This window comes from Oncorhynchus mykiss, chromosome 17, assembly GCF_013265735.2.
Source record: "Oncorhynchus mykiss isolate Arlee chromosome 17, USDA_OmykA_1.1, whole genome shotgun sequence".
NCBI lineage: Eukaryota > Metazoa > Chordata > Actinopteri > Salmoniformes > Salmonidae > Oncorhynchus > Oncorhynchus mykiss.
The window spans coordinates 26,889,007-26,902,758 of record NC_048581.1 but is presented as its reverse complement, the minus strand read 5'-3'; the positions used below and the strand labels follow the sequence as shown (position 1 = coordinate 26,902,758).

The 13,752-nt window shown below is 43.3% G+C and overlaps 1 protein-coding gene across 7 annotated transcripts in view; it reads right to left on the bottom strand.

The window, feature by feature from the left end:
- The window catches only part of sept9b (septin 9b), an 83,985-nt gene that overhangs the window by 25,520 nt on the left and 44,713 nt on the right, over window positions 1-13,752 (bottom strand). The window contains exon 1 of one of the 7 annotated variants that reach the window (XR_005036901.1): window positions 10,456-10,610. The exons of the other annotated variants lie outside the window; for them this stretch is intronic. The gene's annotated coding sequence lies outside the window, so the exon portion shown is untranslated. Of the gene's footprint in view, window positions 1-10,455; window positions 10,611-13,752 lie in introns of those variants that run through there. 7 annotated transcript variants of the gene reach the window in all.

The following is a 13,752-nucleotide window of genomic DNA, read 5'->3' as shown; positions in this document are numbered from 1 at the left end:
CCGGCACGTCCTGACCCAAATACAACATTCAAGGAGTGTAATTCATACTATGAATTTCATTCAAAACTTGTTTGTAGAGTTATGAAGCAATGGGTTGGTTGATTGCGGAGCGATGTGCTTTCGGTTTGTTTTGGTTTCTATATATTAAATACAATACAATACAATACAATTTGGCGGAACCTTGTTCAAAACGTGTTAAAAACCCATAGAAGACTCCAGAACTTTTCCAATTAAACCTCAACCTCTTTAGTTGCCTTTCTGTTATGAATTATACAACAGTGATTTTTTTCCTTCTCCGTTCTTTGAGGCAAATCCAACCTTTGATGATACCAGAACTCTGAATACCACAGAGAAGGGAAACATGGATGAGAGAGACCATGACAATGATTCATCTCCTGCACGACGTCTAATTTGGCCTGATGTTGGGCCATGATGTTTGAATTGTGTGGCCAATGATTAAGCTGGTCCATCCGGGACTGGTCTGTGGGAGAGAAAGAGAGAGAGCTCTTGTCCAGGACCACATGTCTCTTCACAAGACAACGGGTCATAAAGAATGAGAACTCCACAGCACCAGTCATCCAATCCACTTTGAAGGTCTCTGGACTTCTGAGGAGATCACAACAGTTAAGCTGCTTCCTCATAACTGGTGCAACACACATTGTGACAGATTCTATTTGCATGGCTCAGATAAGAGACAGTATATGCCTTCTCTACAACCCTTTAACACATGGATGCCAAGGATGTCTTTGGGAAGAAGCCTAGGCATCATCCGCTTCTTGGTCACACACCGTTACCGATTAGCTTAACACGGTCTGCTCTTTTAAAGTCCCAGTAGCCTGGTCCCAGATCTGCTTGTTCTGTCTTGCCAACTCCATGTGTGTCAATGTCACACCAGGACTTGAGTTGGCAAGACAGCACAAACACATCTGGGACCAGGCTAGGGTCTCTGCCCTGTACCGACCAAATGGTCTGACTCTCTCTCTCCCCCTCCATCTCTCTTATTCACCCCCCCCCCCCCCCCCCCTCTCTCTCTTTTACAGGAGATTACATTTCCATAGCTTTGGCGGCTGTCCCTCTCGCTCTCTCGAGGAGGAAGCAATCGTTAAGTTGTATGCCTTCTGCTGTCTTGAGCAGATATGTGGATGGTAGGATTACATGGGGCAGTGTGGGAGAGGGCTGACGGACAGGCACGGCAGGATGGCACCGGATCCTACTATTGGACATATTGCAGTAGTCACTACTGCCCGAAGAGCAACTCCTCCTCTGTATAGCTTACTGTACAAGACACGCATGCAAGAGGCATTGTAGACTAAATAGAGAGAGAGAGTATTGTAAAGTAATTTACAAAGTTCAATCAGAAAGGCTGGTCTGAATGCAGCCTAACACAATTCACTCGTTTTCCTTTTATTCGGTATAGTGGGAATGAATACAAAACGTATCATCAGCATGGCGTTTTGTTCTGCTCTTCCTATTAGTCATGTGTGGAATGTCATTCACCCAATTACCTTACAGCCTATAAGCACGGCCCAAAAACTTGCTGTTTAACCTATGGCCTCACTCTTGCAATTATCACTTTCCTCTCTCTGAACCAAGGGGTGTAAATCTTGGGGTGTATTTATGTCAACTTACCCATGTTCTCTCACTTCCTGTTTTTCAGCAACAGTTTGACTACCACCCACCTCCCCACCACCACCACCAGCAGCTATAATAACCTTCAGGCCTGTCATTGGAACTCCTTTCTGGGTTCGATGCCAGCTGCACAGCAAAGGGCTACCGCTCAACAACTACATCATACCAGTCATCCAACAGATTCCCATTCAGAGTGACACACAGAAGCATCCAGGGTCAATGCCCTGCTCAATGCCCTACCACCAGGCCGAAAAACGTGAACTCGATCCCTTCACAGTTCCCCAATAGCTGTCCCTCAACCAATCGAGACCCCTCCCACAGCCCCCCCCCCCACCAAAAAAAACAAAAACATTCCCTACCCCCAAGAACTCCACCAACCAAGAGAATGAACTAAAGAGAAAAAAGACAGAAAACAGCAATCAACAATGCAAAAAAATACAACAAAATAATACATTTAAAACAAAGGACATCAAGGACAAAGAACATCTTAACAGCAATGTCAACTGTATATGTTTGTGTGGATGTCTGGCACTATTACATGTATGTGTGTGTTCTTGTAAGCGTTTATTTGAATGAGAGTGTGTGTATATGCATGTGTACAAACACCTGCACGGCATCAGCCTCAGGCAAACTGGCATTAGCTTTAAAAAAAACTAACCCCCCCGTGTCATTCAAACGTTCTTGTAATTATGTTAGAAAAATGTTTTTACTTTTATCTCCCACACAACAACTCCACTCCCACCTAACAACCCTCAGCGTCCCTCAGCCCATCCTATATATCTCTGCTGGCCACCCACTTCGGGTTCCTATGCAACATAATTCTTTCAACTATGCTGTGATGTTTAACGTACAATTTCAATCTATATAACCGAATAGAATCCACAAATTGTGAGATGAAGATAAATACTTTTACTAAGAGAATTAGTATATTAGTAATTGACTGACCCAGTCTCTCCAGATCTCCTAACAGTACTATTTCTAGGTCAATTTTACATCAATGCTATGCATTTTCAGCCATTCCTGAACCTGAGACCAGAAACAGGCTACTTGAGGGAAATACCTAAATAAAATGGTGTATTGATTCTGTATCCTCACAACAAAATCTGCAGAGCTTCGATGATTTTATGCCCCAAATATTCAACGTTTTGTTGGTGGCAAGAATTCTATATAATAATTTAGCTTAAATTCAAGATTTTGTGCTTCTTGCGTTTTTATATACACCCTCTACCATGGAATCGGTACATCAAAAATCTATTTCCAACTATTTTGCAAGCTGTATGGCACAGTTGTCAACATCCTGGTCCTCAAATGAAACTGGTCTACTTTCCTATATGCTATTTTTATTCCTCTGCCAGTTTTGATCCTTTATATTGGGCAGACAGACCAGTTCCCTATCTCCTTCCGTTGCCACGTGCCTCCTCCATTTTTGGGGTAATGCTGTAATCAATTGGTTGTACTCTTGGATTGAGCAGACCTTCCCGTACAATTCTGATTACTCCAAGAAGGACATAACTCAACCATTCCAATTTACAATATAATTTAAGAACAAAATACACGTTTCAAACATCTTTCCCATAAATACAAGTATTTTATCAACCAGCACATTTGAGTTCAGCCATAATATTTGTTGTAATATTTGTTCTCTCTTGTCAGGGGGATGAAATTGAAATTGTAGCCAGCTCTGCAATGCTTGTTTGAAAAAGATACTTTGAAAAAAGTATCATTTTCAATTAATCGAAAATGAGACATGACGATCTGCACAAAAGGCAAAAAGGCCATTTTAAAAAAATGGATGAGCTTTTCTTAGTAATCTACTTGAGAACCATTTAGGGTTTTAGAGAGAGGTTTAGTGCTTTTATATTTAGTAATCTCAACCCACACAATTCATATTCATTATACAAATAGGCACGTTTTATTTTGTCTGGTTTAGCGTCCCAGATAAAGCAAAATATATTTTGCTCATGATTTGAAAAACGAATCATCAGGAGTAGGCAGCGCCATAAGTGAGTAAACTGAGATATGACTAAGGAGTTAAATCAGGGCAATTTTTCCATAAATAGACAGGTATTTACCTCTCCATGGTTGCAGGATCTTGTCTATTTTTACAAGTTCTCTGTTGAAAATCATTGTGGAGAGTTTATATCTTTTGTGATATGAATACCGAGTATGTCTACTTCACCATCATCCCATTTTCTAGGTAAACTGCAGGGTCATGTAAAAGTTGTATTTAAAAAAAAAGATCCAATACTTAATATTGTACACTTACCATAACTAGGTTTTAGTCCAGAGAGCACAGAAAAGTTATCTAGCTTGCGGACTTAATATAACATTTGAGTCATCGGCATACATGGACACCTTTGTTTTTAAGCCTTAGATTTCTAATCCTCTAATGTTGTTATTGGATCTGATTTTAATAGCTAGCATTTTGATGGCCATAATGAATAGATATGGTGACAGCGGGCACCCTTGTTTAACTCCTCTTGACAATTCAAAACTCAGATGTAGTCATTATTTACTATTTTACACCTGGGGTTGCGATACATTATTTTCCCCCATTTTATAAGAGAATTACCGAAAGTGAAGAAAATGCCTTTTCAAAATCCGCTATGAATACCATTCCTGGCTTCTTATGTTTCATGATGTTCTATTATTTCTAGTAGTTGTCGTATATTATCTCTAATGTATCACCCATGTAAAAAAAAAGTCTGATCAGGATGAACAATGAGTGTTATACATTTCGCTAGTATTTTTGCATCACAACATTGAAGTGTAAGGGGCCTCCAGATTTTTAGATACACTGGGTCTTTCCATTTTCCATTCCTAGTTTTAATAATATAAAAATCAGACCTTCCTGCTGAGTACCTGACAGACTACCATTTCTATAGGAGTAGTTAAAACAATCTAACAATGGAGCTTTTAGTATATCAAAAAATACTTGATATACCTCTACCGGTATGCCATCAAGCCCTGGGGGTTTTTCCAAACTGAAAGGATTTAATAGCCTCAAAAAGTTATTCCTCTGTAATTTGGTCTCATCCTCTTCCACTGATCTTTCTATACATGTTAATTTTCCATGTTTTACATTCCTGTGGAAAAAAATCCTTATAATCTTCATTCAGTGGGAGAGGATGAGACGGAATAGAGAACATCTGCCTAAAATAATTAGCTTCCTCTTAAAATATAATTCAGACAATCATAGATGACTCAGTCTTCAGTAACGAGTTTCTGCAAATTATTTTTGTTAGCGTTCCTGTATTGGAGATTCAGGAAGAATTTTGTGCATTTTTCACCATATTCCATCCAGTTTGCTTTATTTTTGTAATAGATTACATTAGATCGTTCTTGAATAAGTTCCTCAAGTTATTTTTGTTTCCTCTAACTTATTTTGTATCTCTGAAGTATCATTTTTATTGCTATTTACCTGTACTATTAGTTTAGGGATTTCCCTTCTTAGTCTTGTCTCTTAAGCCAGACACTTCTTTTATTATTGGATGAATGACCCCTGAAGGTACATTTAAGTATCCCAAACAATAAGGGGATTTACTGAACGTATATTACACTGGAAAAATTCTGTTATACATTATTGTCTTAGTTAAAAATAAAGTTGTCCTCCAGTAAACTTGGATTAAATTACCCCAAACTATTTAATAACATTCCATATTGCATTCTGCTGTTCAATCAGTGAGACATGTTCTTGATTGAACTTGGGTATCAAGAAACATTCCGATTGTAAGGTAGGAGATTATCTGGTCACTTCTCCTGTTTGGTTAAACCCATGCTGGGTACTGTAAAAGTCCTCAAGCAGAACAAAGTGGAGAGCAATGCTGGACATCCTGTTTCCCAAGAGGACCAAGTCAAGCACAGTGTTTCAAGTTGTATTTGTCATATGTACAGGATAAACAGGGTACACACACCGTCCAACAAAAAGGCTTATTTTCAGGTTCCTTCGACAACGCAATAACTAATACAATATAAAAAATAAAGTAAATGGCTCAGTAGAATAGAACAAACATTTTAGCATTAAGCATAATACAGGAAGGGTGAATTATGTGATCTGTGTGATTGAGATAAATAGGTCATGTTTCAGTTGGTAAACATCTGGGGGTCAATGGAAGGCTGAAACAGTCCGTAGAGATGAGGCTAGGTACACTAGGGGGATATACGTAACTGTTCTGTAGTGTACATCCAAGAGGATATCCCACTCACTCAATCTCCCATCCGTCCTTTGAACCAAAGAGAACCAGCTGATTAAGAAGGTCAACGTGCCACTTTACTGCAATAACACCATAGCATGCGATAGTGGGCTTGAAGAATAGAACGGTGGACAGCACACACACACACGCTTCAGATGAAGGTGGGTGAAGAATGCTACCGGCTCACTTCATCTTTCACTCCTGCCGTCACTCGTTGGCCCCTGAGAATGTGACCTTTGGCCCTGCGCAGCCCTTTCCACACGGGAACTTCTGGAACACAAACGATAATGACCTGCCCCCTTTACCCACCACAGAGACAGTGGCAGAGAGAGAGAGGGATGGAGGGAGACAATAGAGAGGGCATGAGAGGCGAGACAGGCCCATGCTGTAAATACAGCGAGTGAGAAAAATGGAGAGAAGGAAACAAAGTTGAGGAAAATATAAGGGGAGGCCCATGCTACAAAGACAAGGTGAAAGACGGAGAGCAAGAGAGAGAGAGAGCGAGAGAAAGCGTCAACTAGAGATGGAGTATATGAGAAAGGAGAGAAAGGCCCAGCAGAAGTGCAGCCATTATTGTGCTGTTGAGTGCCATGGCGGACACTGTGTGAGAACCAGCTGCTTTAAGTCATATACCTACCACAACACTATAAAACCCTACAGGCCTCTGAGAAAGAGGGAAGACAGACTGAAAGGAACCCAGCCACAGAGTCATCCAGAGCAGCATTATAGGGAACTGGTGTACGGCAGACACACAACCATGAAGTGGGAAGTTGGGTGGTTTAAAATAATATTGTATCCCCACTGAAAACTGTTACTCTTCCTTATAAGAGGAAAATGTAATTACGTTCAGAGTGGAGGAATGAGACGATAAGGTGCCCTGAGACAAGGCCTGAGAAGACACGGTGGGGAATATTTTTCCAAGATATTCGTTTCATTTCATGCTGCAATTAGCTACACATAAAAATGTGTTTCCAATTAGTTTTATTAGCCAGCTGCCCCCTTTATATTTCCACACATTTTGTTATTGGAAGATATGCAATTATGATCACTCCCATTGCCAACAACAACCACAGAAGTCAAATTAATATTCCTTCAAGCGTTAATAAGGGGCTTAAATAGACTTAAGAAAAAAGGGTTTACAGATGTCTGGACATGAATCAAGTTGTTTGCTCATATCTCCTAAGTAGTGTGTTCTACAGGGCCAGAAACATTGATCTAATTTCCCTGTTAACGACCTGACCGTGTTCCACTACGTAAGAGTCATCACACAACAGGGTTCAAACAGACTGTTGGCTGTACCCTTCAGGCAGCACAAACCGAGGCGGCCAGCAAAGAGGACGTACGGGAATCGAAGGAAGAAATCCTGCTACACCAGAGCTAGACCTAATAGTCTCCAATTCTGATCTAGAGAGAGCACTGAGGAATTAATGACGGCTGCAATGACTGGCTAGCTAATGTCAAGCTAAGGTTACACATAACCCAGAAGCTATTCCTCTAAAAAAAAATAATAATAATCATTCGGACTGATACTTTGACACTGTAAATGGAGTCAATAGATAGCAGGCATGTGTTGTTGACGAACACCGCGCCAACGAGGACCATGTGTACTTCATCACCTGGTACTGTTAAAAACAATCATGACGGACATCCTATCATGTCGTTGTCATCATGACTCTGTGTAGCGGTCACAGGGCGGGGGGGGGGGGGGGGGGGGGGCATAGCCTGCTGTGCACATGCTGCCACAGGCCCCTCGCTGTCTCGCCCTGCACACCAACAACTGTTGCCTATAGCAGGAAATTACACGTTTGCCGTTCCTCCCTATCTTGTCCTCCTTCCACCCACCTCTCACATACACTAACAGTAGTGTTAACCTCGCAGTGGGGTCTGGAGGATGGACTCCTCTGTCATTGGATGAGAAAAGGAGAGGCTGTTTAAGAACACGATTCATTGTGGTGTTTATGGCATAACAGGCCACAGATCCACCTCTTAAGAGCTCTCTACCCCCAGGATAGTCACCCGAACAGGGTCTGGCTCACTAGAGGGAAAACATTACCTATTTGTTTTAATAGAGTGAAATGGGACAGATTTTTTGGCTTTCCCGTTGTAAAGTGTTTAGCCACGTTCATTCCTGCCACCTTGCCTGAATAGTAACGAAAGCATGAAACAATGGCTGACGTATTAGCGAAAGGTTACACTGTAATCACAATGCAACTACTCCCTTGTGGGCTAATGTAGCTAATTAACGGTTGGTTTATTGTGTTGATGGCTAATAACTGTAGCGGCTGGCCTGGAAGCTGTAAACACATTACAGCTTAATAGGTTTTAATGTTAGGTCAGTGTCTCCTACTCTAAAGCGTCGGTGAAAGAATGAATGATGGACTAAAGACGTGGAACAGGGTTGGTTATGTTCCCTCTTGACACTGCAGAAATATGTATTCGAGGTTTCTGTATTCCTATTTGTTGGTTGAGTGTACATATCAACAAGGTGTTATGACATTGGCCATGCTTGCAGATAGTGGGAGATGTGGAACGTAAATTCTTCCGGGTCTGATATTGACACGCAAGCGGTAGGTCACGTTCTGAAATACAATATTCTACTTTCATATTTTCAATGTGTAAGAGTTCACTATGTACCTGTCCTGATGTGTATACACACTGAGTATACAAAACATTATGAGCACCTGCTCCTTCCATGACAGACTGACCAGGTGAAAGCTATGACCCATTTTTGATGTAACTTGCTAAATCCACATCAAATCAGTGTAGATGAAGAAGAGACCGGTTAAACGTGGATTTTTAAGCCTTGAGACAGTTGAGACATGGATTGTGTATGTGTGCCTTTCAGAGTGTGAATGGGCAAAGACCATGAAAATCTAAGTGCCTTTGAACAGCATATGGTAGTAGGTGCCAGGCGCACCCAGTTTGTGTCAAGAACTGCAATGCTGCTGGGTTTTTTTTCAGGAATGGTCTACCACCCCAAGGACATCCAGCCAATTTGGCACCTGTGGGAAGCATTGGAGTCAACATGGGCCAGCATCCCTTGTGGAACGCTTTCAACACATCGTAGAGTCCAGGCCCCAACGAATTGAGGCTGTTCCGAGTGCAAAAGTGTGTGACCTCAATATTAGGAAGGCTAATGTGTGGTATACTCAGTGTCTATGTGTACGGTACCTGTTAGATATTGGGGGAAGTCTGGGTTGTGCTTTAGTATGTTATTGCTGTAAGAGTGCGCTAGCTAGCTCGAGATTAGCCCCTGCTAATGCAGTTGTTTCCACGGTAACAGCAGAATCACGAATCTACAGCCATCAGCATACTGTTGTCCTGCACATCTAATGTGCTTCTTTGTGTCCGTCGCCAGAATAAACACCAATCAATTGGGACCGCTGGCGGGGCATTCCTTTCTTTAAAAACAACGCAAGAGGGCTACGAAGTACGGTCACATCTTTTACACTGGTGCTGAGACCAATTCTCTTGTCTTCGCAGCATAGCTGTTGTGTACACACACACTAATGTTGACCGCAGTTAAGCTAACAATGTCACTCCTTGGCCATATAGGGATACAGTGTGGCTGACACCAAGGCAAGGACATCTAGAACATCTGACTACATGCTACACTGCTGCGTCTTGTTCTACTGTCTTCAATGATAGTTGTCCATTGGTGGATTGTGTACAATACAACCTGTTGAAGGCTGGGTAAAATGGAGGTCATGTGACCAAAGCTGGAACTACTGCAAATGGAAGCAATATGGCTGATATTTCAACAGCAGAAACAGGGAACGGAACATGGTCAGTCACGTAAGGTGGGGCACAAACATGTTTCGTCCTTTCTTGAGAGGCAAGTGAAGCGGAGGGGCTGGGTTGGAAGGAATGGTCCGCTCTTCTATTGAAAAAAAGTCTCATGCAGAAAATGTGTCCTGACGCTTCAACTCACCTTGAACTTGCTACAGCAATCCACCAGAGAGCAGATGCATGGGGTTGCCAAAATTAAATCATGTCGAAAAGTTGGCCTCCACATCTTACTTACTAATCCACTGTAATGTATCAAAGTCAAGCTAAAACAATCCCTGATGGGATTAAAAAAAAAAAAAAAAGGAGGGAACTGAAAAAAAAAAAAAGATAAACATACCAGGGACCTTAAAAACACAGGGAGCAATTAGGACTAACATGATTGGTCAATAAATACTCCCCCCATCCATTTTAGCAGATTGATTATTCAATCTGAATGGAGCCGAGCAGACAAAGGAAAGAGGGAGAAGACAGTGGGGGATGAGAAACAGGGGGGGGGGGGGGGGGGGGGGGGGGGTAACCTAAAGGAGGGGGAGCAGTAACCCCCCCCAGAAAGCACAATGGAACAAGAGAAAGACAGACAGAAAAAGGTCTGGTCTGAATATTGACACCTTTCCAATCCCTGACAAATACAGCTGTCACACACTACACGCTTCAGCTCCAAAACCCAGTCCAGACAGGACACCTGGCAAACTAACTTTGACAAACACACACTCGCACGCATTGAACTACCCCTCTTTCCCTTTCTATCACTCCTCCAGCTTCTCTACAGAAGGAAATCACACACGGTCAGAGAAACAAGAAGCCGTAGCATGTTAGGAATGAACAGAAAACCAGAGACACTCACCCCAGCCTCACTTTCTCTCTTCCTCCTCTCTTTCCTCTCAACCACCCTGATTTCTGCTCCAGCTGGGTAGGCTCTGCTTCTGCTCCCAGGCCCCGCCCCCACAGCCTGGTCACATGACCCACCACTCTACACCCCAGCCAGGCGGCCAGCAGCAGGCATGCCACACCCCTCATTCAGGGAGAGTTGAATGGGGAGCATTGTGAATGTGCTGGACACAGCCAGTGTGTGTGTATATATGTGTGTGTGGGGTGGGGTGGGGTGGGGTGGGGTGGGGGGGGGGGGGGGGGGCAGTTGGAAATGGGAGAAAAGGGTGTATGTGTTTGTCAGGAAAAGTGAGTTTGTGTAAGAGGTGGAAACGGAAATATTAAACAGAACATGTGTGACAGTTTGCACGTGCTTGAAAAGGAAATATATGTTTTTGTAACAAATGTGTATTCAGTGAAGGGGTGTGTGTGTGTGTTGATTTCTATCTGTCCCTTCCCTCCCAGGGCAGTGTGTCTCTCCCTGTGTGTGTGTGTGTGTGTGTGTGTGTGTGTGTGTGTGTGTGTGTGTGTGTGGGTGTGGGTGTGGGTGTGTTTGTACTGTGAGGAGGACACTGGGTCATCTCTCCTCCTGGCTCCTTCTCCTCCTGGGCTACAATGAGTCTCCATCCATCACATTAATGCCTGCCTCTCACAGCCCCATGACTAAAGGAATATGTCCCAGATAACAAATGAATGCCATCCCATAGAGTCATCAGACTCAGCATGAAACATTCTATGGGAAACAGCTCTGTCGACTTTAATTCAAAACATTATGAACTGTAGAAGAGTACAATGTGTGATTTCCTTTTGGTCTCATACGTTCACTTGATGCATGCAATAACTGCGGAGCTTGGTTTTTCATCATGTCTACATACACTGAAATGCATTAGTGTGGTATTTTCTTTTGGTTTCATAGCTACATTCACTTGTTGTGTAGGGCTATCCATGTGTGGAATTGTGTCTATCGGAAATCTGCATTCACACGATAAAAGACACAATCCTTTCAACGCTGAAACAACACGCCTCTTTCTTATCCGATTGCTGGAGTTAAGAGATCATTTGTTTTATCTCAAGCGAGTGGAAAGACGGAAAGAGAAACATCTCAGTACTGCACTTATCCAACAAGCTTCCCCCCCCCCCCACATTTGCAAGCTGATGCGAGGCCCAAGAGATGTTGTTTTCTCATATTCAGCACAAACGCCTACCTTCCTGTCATGGTTTCGGTGGTTTGTGTATGTATTGGACCACATGGTTTGTGCACCTGGCCCTATTGGCATCCGGTCTCAGTGAGAGATAGATATGAGAGAGTATGTTGTCTTCTCCTGAACTAATACAGATCATCACCTGCATGCTCTTCGGTTGAGGCTGTGTCTGTTTATTCTCCCAAGAAAATACTCATATTGAAGCTAGGCAGTTGCATGTGGTTTCTGATTCAATGTAGGGCAGGTTCTACAGTATGCACTGATTTGTCCATGATTTGTTTTTCCGCAGCGTAAAACACTGCAGCACAGACGTTGTTTGTTTGTTTGTTTGTTTGCTTTCCCTTGTCTTGTGAGAACCCAGAGATCATGTGACTGAATCAATGACCGCCATGCATTTAGTTAGTTCTGTGGAAAAGCAGCTAGTTCGGGATAATCGCCCTGTCATAATGGGCAAATTCTAATTGGAACTCAAGCTTTGCTCATTGACTGAGTCTATTTCAGTGCTCCAATTCATTGCAAAATAACTAAGTCACCGGCCCATAGAAATAGACGCCCTAGAACAGTCATCCTTCGATTACTAGTGTTCGCTCATGACCATAGCAACTGATCCGAGTCCAGCTCTTCAGCCCTTCAGCTAATAGACCTCAGAATACCTTTTTGGCAAAGAGAAGCTCTGTGGGTGAGAGATCACATTGACTTCCGTCCTTATCTTGATTACATGCCACGATAACGAGATGAGACCCTGGAGCCACTTCCTTGTTTTGCAGTTGCAAACAAACATTTGAATTATTGTGCCAGAACCTTATTAAATGACCCAGCTCTTACGCGGCTGTTGCTCCGCTGGCTGAACATTTCTCCAGAGCTTTGTTTGTCATTCTGTTTGTTTTGTCATTTACCCCACTTCTGGAGGCCATTTTGAGGCCAGATTCGTATAATCACATCAAACTGTGTGGGCCGAACAGGCAACTGGAGACCCATGCAGGCACAGCCCCAGAGGGGAGCTCTCTGATTGGACTAGAGGTCAGGTCTGATTGGAGGAGGCCCACACAGTGATTAGAACACATGGAGCTGATTAACCAAGTCACCTCAATGACTCAGCAGAGAGAGTGACTCACACAGACATACAGCCTCCCACCCAGAGAGATGGAAGAAGGGATGAAGAAGGGATAAAGAAGGACAGCGGAGGAGGAGGGAGAGAACATCTGGCCAAGCTTATCTGGGAAGGAGAGAAACAAGCGACTTCCTGTTGAGCTGTAGCCGAGGCTGCTCTGCTCCCCTGTGGTACAGATGGAGACCGCATGTGAGGATGCATGCAACCAGATGAAAACAGCTGAGGCCTGGGTGCATCTCTCTAGTCCAAAGTGGCTTCCTCTCCTTGTCTCCTTCTCTCCGTCCACACTTATCTGAGGGAACCGGATAAGTGACAGCAAATTCCCACTAGGATTAGATCAGTGTAGGTGAAGGAAAGCAGACGGAGAGAGGTAGCCCCTTTACACTATTGACATGAACCCATAATCTCATGGTACCACATAGGAGACATGGTATAGGCAGAAAAAGGCCAGTTTGGAGTTCATTTTAGGGACAGACTTCTTCCTGACTGTGTGAACAGAACAGGATAAACTCTGACCTTGGTCACATGGTCAGGAAAATCCCTAGCCCTACTTGTTCTTCTCTCGCTACCCTGAAGACATGACGTTCGTGCAGTCCATTTCTAATCCTCCTCCATATACACACACTGTATTACTTCCTCGGGGACTGTGCTGCACTCCAGCAACGCTACACGATCCCTCCAACTCTGCTCCTGACTCACCTCAGACCTCAGCTTGTATGTTGCTCTTCAAGGTTACAATAACCCTGGCCTTGTTTGCTTTCATCTGCACACACACACACGCACACACGCACACACACACACACACACGCAGACACACAGACACACAGACACACAGACACACGCACACACAGACACACGCACACACACACACACACACACACACACACACACACACACACACACTTTTGAAAGACACATGCGCCTGTTGTTTGAACAGCGGCCGCAAAGTAGATAAACTGTT